Genomic DNA, 9,324 nt, shown 5'->3' on the forward strand with positions numbered 1-9,324 from the left:
TCTTTAGGACTTATCCTTTAATTCTTGCTGTTTTCGATTTCTTTCTTTACTTTTCTTTGCTTATACTTGTGCCGATTTCTCATCTAATATTTTGCTGTTCTTGTTTGTTTTCCAGCATTGATTAAACTCAAGATCTCATCGTTTAAGTTGTTCTCCTATTGGCAGCACCCATTCGAACCCAAAAATCCCCAATTCCTAGGGTTTGGCCGATTGAATTTCTTTCAATTTGGGAATCAATTGATTGCTGGAAATTGGGCATTCTTGGCCGAATCAATTCCTTGGCAGATTCGCATCTTTTCTTTCTTCTCAATTTCGTTTGATTCATCGATTCTATTTCTTTTCTTCTTGCTGCTCTTTTAATTGAATTTGGGAATTTTAAATTCAAATCTGATTCGGTTTAATCTTAATCTTTGTTTTTGATTTTAGATCTGTTCGTTTAGGATCTTTCGTAGGAGTTTCTCGTGACTTGGCAACTCGATCTTGGTCCGTGCGCAATCCGTATCATTTGGTATCAGATTTTGGGCGTTTTGGGTGTTCTTGGTTGATTTCTAAACTGATCTCTATTTTTTAAAGCATAAACAGCAGTTTTAAACAGAAAATTGTTCAAAAAAAATTCATTTGAGTGGGTAAACGTTGTCTGATTGATCTGAAATTTTACATACATATTTTTGGAACTTTGATTGAATATAAAAAATTATTCCCACAAAAAAATCAGTCAAAAAAGTCAAAAAAATCAAAAAATACGAAATTCAATAAAAATTTAAAAAAGATTCAGCGGGTTGAATTTGGTGCCCAAAATTTCCAGATCAAAAATTCAATATATAAGGACACTCCAGATTTAATTTCGTGATTTTTGGAGATCGGGAACACCTCGAACGAAGTTGTCAAGTTACTCCGCAGTTTTTCGGGTTTTCTGTTTTCAGCAATTTTTATTGATTCTTAGCTGTAGGTTTTCATTTGTTTACCTTTATTCTTCCTTTACGTTATCTAACACCTTCTTGTTTCTTGTGTTAGTAGGATTTAAACGTGTGCACAACTTCTTCCTCGGTGCAACACGAATCAATTGGTGTCTCGTTAGTTTTTGGCATCCTAGTGCAAATTAGGATTCTTTGGTAGTTTGGTTCACACTCTCTAATTGGTTGATATAAACTCTGATAAAGAACTCACAAGATTGAATTCGACCTCATTGAGAATTTGATTTTCTTTTTGAGTGATTAACGGTGAGGTTTGATAATTTTAATTTTTGAGTGTTGAGTGTTTTGCAGGTTTTAAAAAAATGTCTACAGGTGATAATAATAGTGACATATTTAAAAAATTCCAACAACAGTTGGATGAATAGGCTGCTACTCTTCGAGCTTTGACTGCTACCATCAATGAGGTGCGATTGAATCAAGAACCTCAATATCGAGATCCAATCAAAGAAGATAGGGATAACCAACCCCAGAGGCGCGGCCCTCGACGTGTCACTAGAATGGATGATGATTTTCATGATCGTGGACAATCATCTTTGGCAAAACCAAAGAGCGAGCAGCAACGAGAACATCTCTTTCATACTCGCTGCCATGTACAAGGTAAGCTTTGTAGAGTTATTATTGATGGTGAAAGTTGCTCGAACATAGCCAGCACGACGATGGTGGAAAAGCTTTGCTTAACCACTACCAAGCATCCACAACCTTATCAACTACAAGGGCTTAGCAACAAAGGCCAATTTAGGGTCACTCAACAAGTGCGCATCGCCTTTTCTATCGGTAAGTATCAAGACGAAGTTGTGTGCGACGTAATGCCTATTCAAGCCTGCCATTTGTTGCTAGGAGAACCATGGCAACTGGATCGAAAAGTCACTCACGATGGTCGTACCAATAGGTATTCTTTCAAGCATCAAGGAAAGAAACTCAGCTTAGTGCCGCTCACTCCGGAACAAGTCCATGAGGACCAAATCAAACTGAAAAATTATGTTAAAACAAGTGAGGAAAAAGAAAAGAGAATGAAAAAGAGCAAAAAGAGATTGAGAGTGAAAAAGAAATTGAAGAAAGAAGAGAAAATGAATTAGAAAAAGAAACAAAAGAAAAAGACGTGGAAAGGGTAGTGAGGAATGTTTCCACTAACCAAGATATGAATTTTTCTTGTGTTGCTACTTTTCAGGTTCCCGAAAGATCGAAAGATAACTTTCAACTTCAATACCTCTTAAATGAAAGATGCTTTCATACGATCAACTTAGGCAAAGATGAAATCACACTACATGATCCCGAAGGTAAGCGAGGTAAGGAAATTTTAGAAACCGAGTCCAGTGCAGATTTGAAAATTATTGATCAAACTTTTGGTGGCTTAGTTCTTAATAGATCCCCTCATTATGATCCGATTAATTGTTACTCTTCGATTGTGGTTGATAAAGTCATTACGAAAAGAAGAGTGATTTGTTATTCTCTTGATTTACCTTGTGTAAAATCCTCGAATTTGTCCAAATCTATTTTGGAGAATAAGGTAACGAAATTTTCCAAATTTGTTTTCAATTTATATTCGTGCCTTAAACAGTTTATGTGGTTGTACATGAAGTTTGAGTTCCATTTGACAAAGGTTAACTCAACAACGGAGATTCGACTACACTATGCCCCCGATGAACGAAGGTTTGTTTTAAATGAAAAAGGTAAAATCGACCCTTATTCTTTTGCTTATCAAGGTAAGATGCTTGAAACCTTTGAAACACTTTTGTACTCCTCGGATAGCGACAAAGATTGTGTTGATGAACACTTAGATCGAAACGTGCTTGACTGTCCTATTTTATTTATTGATGATAAATCTATTTTGATGGTTGATAAAAAGATTCTTGTTTTTGATAATGCATGTGTGAGTGAATCTATAGACCGTCGATTAAGGCATGGTAATCTGAATGTGTCCATTCACATGCGTTATACCTGTTCTATTATGCTTATAATTGGACTACAAACTTGTTTGCGTTGCTATTTACTATTTCATGGCTATTCTTTTCAGTGGACTCAATTGCCATTAGTCCCGTTCGATCGAGGAAAGTCAAGTTCATTTGATTTTTTAGATTCGAGGACGAATCTTTTTGAGGAAGGGGGGAATGATACGAGTCATAAAGGCCCAATCCAAGTTCAAGAACGTGATGGGCTCAAATTGCCACAAGGCCTAATAACGAGATCAAAGGCCCGACAAATACGGTCCAAACTAAATGGGACCATTCAAGAGCTTGTTAGCAAGGCCTTAGATTCATACACGAGAGAACAAGAAAATCAAGATTCACTTTCTTGTTTTCAAGAAAATCAAGAAATCGAATCTTGGCCCAATTCTGCTGTTCAAAGAGATTTCAAGAATCAAGAAAATCAAGATTTCAAATCTTGGAAATCTTGGTCCAAGAAACCAAATCTTGCAGCCAAAACGCATTGGATCTCCATTACGAGCGTCAACGACCCAATTTTGGTAGGAGATGGATCACAAGCCCAAATTCTTGAAGGCGAGGCCCAATAACCAAAATCCAGCCCAATCAAGAAATTTCTTCATACTTAGTTGAAAATCAGGCCAAAATGTCAAAGGGCCCAATTTGTAAACATCTTACTTGTTTAATTTAATTTTTTAATCTTTAGGAGCATTACATGTAAAATTCGGCCCAAAACAGCCCATATAAGTGCATGGCCGAATTTACCTTGTTATTTTATTAATTAGGTTTAATTTTTTATTAGTTACTTGTGAGATTAGGATTTGTTGGAGGCCTATATAAGCATTGGCCAGCCACCATTTGTAAAAACATCTTATTATTATTTTTTCTATCAAATTTCAGATTTGTTGAGTGCAGAATTTTCTTTGGGGTTTTCTCCAAGAATTCTCTCTTGAGTTTTCTTTAGAAGTTGTTTTAACAATCTTTTGATTGTGGGAGCCATCTTCAACCTTCTTCTTGCCATCGATATTCTTTGGAGGGGTGATTAGAGCCGTTTGAAGAGATTTGTGAAATCTTTCAGGATTTCAAGGATCTTTAGGACTTATCCTTTAATTCTTGCTGTTTTCGATTTCTTTCTTTACTTTTCTTTGCTTATACTTGTGCCGATTTCTCATCTAATATTTTGCTATTCTTGTTTGTTTTCCAGTATTGATTAAACTCAAGATCTCATCGTTTAAGTTGTTCTCCTATTGGCAGCACCCATTCGAACCCAAAAATCCCCAATTCCTAGGGTTTGGCCGATTGGATTTCTTTCAATTTGGGAATCAATTGATTGCTGGAAATTGGGCATTCTTGGCCGAATCAATTCCTTGGCAGATTCGCATCTTTTCTTTCTTCTCAATTTCGTTTTATTCATCGATTCTATTTCTTTTCTTCTTGCTGCTCTTTTAATTGAATTTGGGAATTTTAAATTCAAATCTGATTCGGTTTAATCTTAATCTTTGTTTTTGATTTTAGATCTGTTCGTTTAGGATCTTTCGTAGGAGTTTCTCGTGACTTGGCAACTCGATCTTGGTCCGCGTGCATTCCATATCATGGTGCCTTGCCTTTGTTCATTTCGGTGATGGGCTTGTTGGTTTTTGGAGGTACCGTGGTCTCCTTCCCTCGAGGATTGGCAGGTCCTTTACTTGATCCTTGGCTCCACTTTAAAGGGTTGGAAGTGGGAAACCCTTGACTTGGGCCTTTTCTCTTGAGTTGTCTTTCCACCTTGATGGCCATATGGACCATATCAACCACTTCAATGTAGTGTTGTAATTCCACTACGTTTGCTATATCTCGATTTAGACCAGCCAGGAATCGCGCCATCGTTGCTTCGGGATCTTCTTGGACATCCGCTCGAATCATCGCGATTTCCATCTCTTTGTAGTAATCCTCAACACTTTTGGACCCTTGCGTGAGATTTTGGAGTTTTTGGTGCAACTCCCGGTGGTAGTACGCAGGGATAAATCGTCGCCTCATCACCGCCTTCATTTCTGATACGACCATGCCCCAGGCACACTTTTGGATTAGCTCCCTAAGCATTGTTTGCAAATCCATGCGAGCTGAATTAGTTCAATTTCATTTCGTTAAGCTCCGTTTAGCTCGTTTCCAGCTCACTCGAGCTCAAGTCAACTCACTCAAGCTCAATTCAGCTCAATCTTAACCCAATGAGCTTATTTTTAGCTTTCTTTAGCTTGCATTTATTTTGCTGAAATAAACCATTTAATTTGTCATTAGTTAAATTAGTTGTTTATCTTAAGTTAGTTAATTTGTTAAAATCTGGACAAATAATTAATTAAGTGTTTTAATTATATCTAAATTAAATACTTAATTAATTATGATGTTTTAAATATGTCTAAAATTGTTAATATGTATGGCCAAATTTAATGTGCAAATTATTGAGTTCATATGCTGCTAATTTAATGTGTTTGAAATGCATTTAACTTGCTGATTTAATTTGCTGCAGGTTCATGAACGGATTGGTGCAATGTATGGGAGTGTGCATGCACAATTGAGGTTCAATGGATGGCATTTAAAGGAGCACATGCATTTGGGACGTTCATGCAAGAGGGAGTTGCTGAAAGTTCATGTATTTGAAGATTCATGGATCATATTTATGGGGGAAAATACATGGGACGTTTCATACATGATTCATGCATTTTCAAGATGACCATTCAAGTATTTTAGGCACATTAATGCCTCATTCAGCCAAGGGAGATGTAGGATCATTAAAGAGCTGCACATTCATGGAATTATGGAGATTCTTCAAGGCTAAGGATGCATGAATGCATCAAGTGAAGCATCATGATGGTTCGGCCAATTCATGTACCATCTTCAAGCATGAACTGGATTTTAATGCTATTTGTGTGAACATGTTAAATACCTGTGTGAATAGAATTTAAGTTAGTGTGAACAACATAGATGCCGAATATCAATAGGCATTTTAGGCTTATAAATAGCTTACTTGTTTATTGTAAAAGGTTACAGAATTTGATTATTGAAAACTTGATTGTGAGGTTTCCTCCTATCCTATTTCGTACGAGTCTCGTTCTAACTTATCTAGCTCGCTAGTGGCGTCAACCCGACTTCTTGAACTTATCACCATCCTGGTGTGGCGTTCATCCACTTTTTTATACCTTTGGTTCCTACCTCTCTATAGGTAACGGGTCAAGGTCCATCTTCGACAATCCATTTAATCCACCTTGAGCAATATAAGTCCCGGGGCAATACTTCATATAGTATTGAATCGTTCTTCGCTTGAGTTCTATTTTTCCATTCCATTTTAACTATTAAATTATAAAAAATATTTCTTTATTTCACCGATCCTATCAAACATCTATCTAAACCATCTTTTGAACTCATTTTCTCAACTTCCGCTATAAAAAAATCATCTAACTCCATCTATCTACAAATTCGAACAAACTTCTCGTCGACGATCGGGCAATCAAGTGAATCGACTCAATCAACCGAGCCAGATCACATCATTTGGTATCAGAGCTTACAAAATGAGGAGCACCCACGTTCGTAACAAGGCCGCAAGTAGGTTCGGAACGTGAAAAAAAATCAAAAAAAATTTGAGTTGTAATTTAATTTTTTTCCCTTCCTTGTATTTACCTTACTATTGTTTTGGAGTATCACAAAAAAAAATCGAAATTCAAAAAAAAATTCGAAAAAAAAGAAGTGAACAAAAAAAGAAAAAAAGTAAAAAAAAGAAAAAAAAGTGAAAAGTCTTGTGAGTTTTATTTTCATCTCTTATTACTCCGATCATCAAGTTTCCCTTCCTACCATTATTTACCCATCCCAACGCCACACTTTAAACCAATTTTTTTCTTTATTTAGCCTACCCTACACCCGACGTTATCCCTTGTAACCCATTTTGAAACCGACCCTCAAGCAGCAAATTAAGTCTATCGAGACGAATTACGAATTTGTGAGACGAGGTTGAGTGGTAAAAGGCAAGAGAGCGTGAGTACATTAGAGTGAGCAAAAGCCTAAAAGAGAGTTCAAACTCGAGAGTGAGTGAATTTTTCTTTTTGAGTGAATTTGTGAGGTTTGTGGTAAGGTATTTATTTTCTTTATTTTTTTAACATTTTCTTTTCCATTACTTAATCATGCCTCGAGAAACATTTTCCGAATCAGAATTCCAATATTTGATGCAAGAGATGCGTAGAATGGTGAAATCAAAATTTGATAAGTTGCATGATCGATTGGATCGGGTGGAGGAAAGAGCCCGATGGAAGCCAAACTCACCGGGTCAAGAGACGAAGACAAGATCATCACGAAAGCACACATCCAATGATTATTCGAGAAGAGATCCATACCATGATTCCTATTCAATGAGGAACTCAAGACGAAGCAAAGCAAGTTTTGAGTTTAAAGCTTTCCGAGGTGACGAACGAGAAATCACAAGTAGTCCTTCGTATGCACCAAGGTATTCATCCGCCAAGAATCAATCTCGAAGAGGTGATCATTTTTTGTATGAAAGTCGTTCCAATTATACCCAACGAGAGTCATTTCATGCTGATTCATTTGTAACATCTCCATCCTATAATGAAAGAGCGAGGCAAAAAGAAAAAGAAATAAGAAGAAAGGAAAGACAAGAAATGTTGATGAGAGAAAATGAGCATATATGGAATGAAATCGAGAGACGAAAAAAAGAAATGAAAGAAAAGGAACAAGAAATTGAAAAAGAAGTTGAGATTAAAAAAGAAACGAGAGAAAAGGAGGCTAAAGAGCAAGAAAAAGTGAGGAATCTGTTTACTAAACCACATGAGAATTTGTCTTGTTTTGTTTCCTCTTTTCAGGTCTCCGGAAGGCCAAGTGACGATAATTTTCAACTCCAATACCTCTCGAAGGAGAGAAGGTTCATTTTGGCTGAAAAAGGTAATGTTCTCAATGATCCTAGTTCGCCTATGCCAAAAGGTAAGCAAGGTATGAATGTTGAAAATTTTAAAGCACTTCTGCCTTACTCGATTGTTGATGGACACACTGTTGATGATTTGGTCTTTAGAAAGAATCTGAACTTTGACGTGGCTATTTGTCATTCTTTGATTGATGATGATCCATTTGTTTTGTCTAATGATAAGAAGATTCTTGCTTTTGAAAAATATCATTTTGATGGTATTGGTTGTTTATCTTTAACTTGCAATGGAATGCATGTTTTGGATGCGCAAGATGAAAGTCCATATAAAATGTTCATTCTCACTGATCATGTTGAAAAGGAATGGAAATGTATTGATGAATACGCCATTGGCAAGATTTTTGATGAAGAGCGAATAAATCAGCACCAACAAAATCTGGAATTGTGTGATCAAAAGTTGACATATCATCTGCTTGGTTGTGTTGATCATGTGGATTATCTAATTTTTGGTGTGAAATTTCCATGTTTTTGTAAATCTTTTCGAATGAAATTTAAAGGGTTTGCTTGTTTGAATTTGAGTATGTTAACACCCTCGTTGTTTAATTTGTGTAAATTGTTGGAGATAAAAGGACTCTTTTTGCCATTTGGATCGAGTAGTCAAAATCATGTCTTTAATCCTGGAGTTTGCTATTATGAATCATCCATGAAAGAAAGCAAGCATCGTAAAATTTGTTTGAATGAATGTGTAAACAATCTTTGTTTGTATGATACTTTGTCTTTAAGTTTGAAAATGAGCCATGTGAATCTTGTTGGTTTGTTAAGTCAAAATCAAAATTTTGTTTTTGGAGGATGTTCTCAACTGTGGACTAAAAGATCCGAACATGTTTTGAATGATAATGATTTTGAGTTGCTTAGTGCTCTTTCTATGAAGTCGGTCATGAAATTACCAAATCAAATTGAAATGGCAAGAGAAAATTTTGTCTTTGACCCCGGTGAACACCATTCTATATCATTGCCTAAGGTAATCGAACCATGGAAAGTTGATTTCCAAAACCATAGCTATCAAATGCCTTGTGATTTATGTTTGTTTCCATCGAAGAAAAAGGTAAGAACGATTTCTATTTTCGACCCCGGTATTGGATTATTTGTTCAAACTGTGAATCAAATCTCAAAAAGTTCCTTTGTGTTTAATCTTCATCGTGTCACTAATTCGTTTTATTCTTTTAAAGGTGACAATGTGAAGTGGTACCCTCCTAAAGAGGGAGGGCATGCGAATGAGCTTCTTTTGATCCGAGTTAATTGTGGCTTTCAGAATCTTCAACGATTTTTCGCGAGTAAATGGCCCGATTTGGGGACAAATCGCTTTAAAGAGGGAGGGGATGATACGACCATGCCCCGGGCACACTTTTGGATCAGCTCCCTAAGCATTATTTGCAAATCCATGCGAGCTGAATTAGTTCAATTTCATTTCGTTAAGCTCCGTTTAGCTCGTTTCCAGCTCACTCGAGCTCAAGTCAACTCACTCAAGCTC

The sequence above is a fragment of the Gossypium hirsutum genome, chromosome A04 (assembly GCF_007990345.1).
Source record: "Gossypium hirsutum isolate 1008001.06 chromosome A04, Gossypium_hirsutum_v2.1, whole genome shotgun sequence".
Lineage (NCBI taxonomy): Eukaryota > Viridiplantae > Streptophyta > Magnoliopsida > Malvales > Malvaceae > Gossypium > Gossypium hirsutum.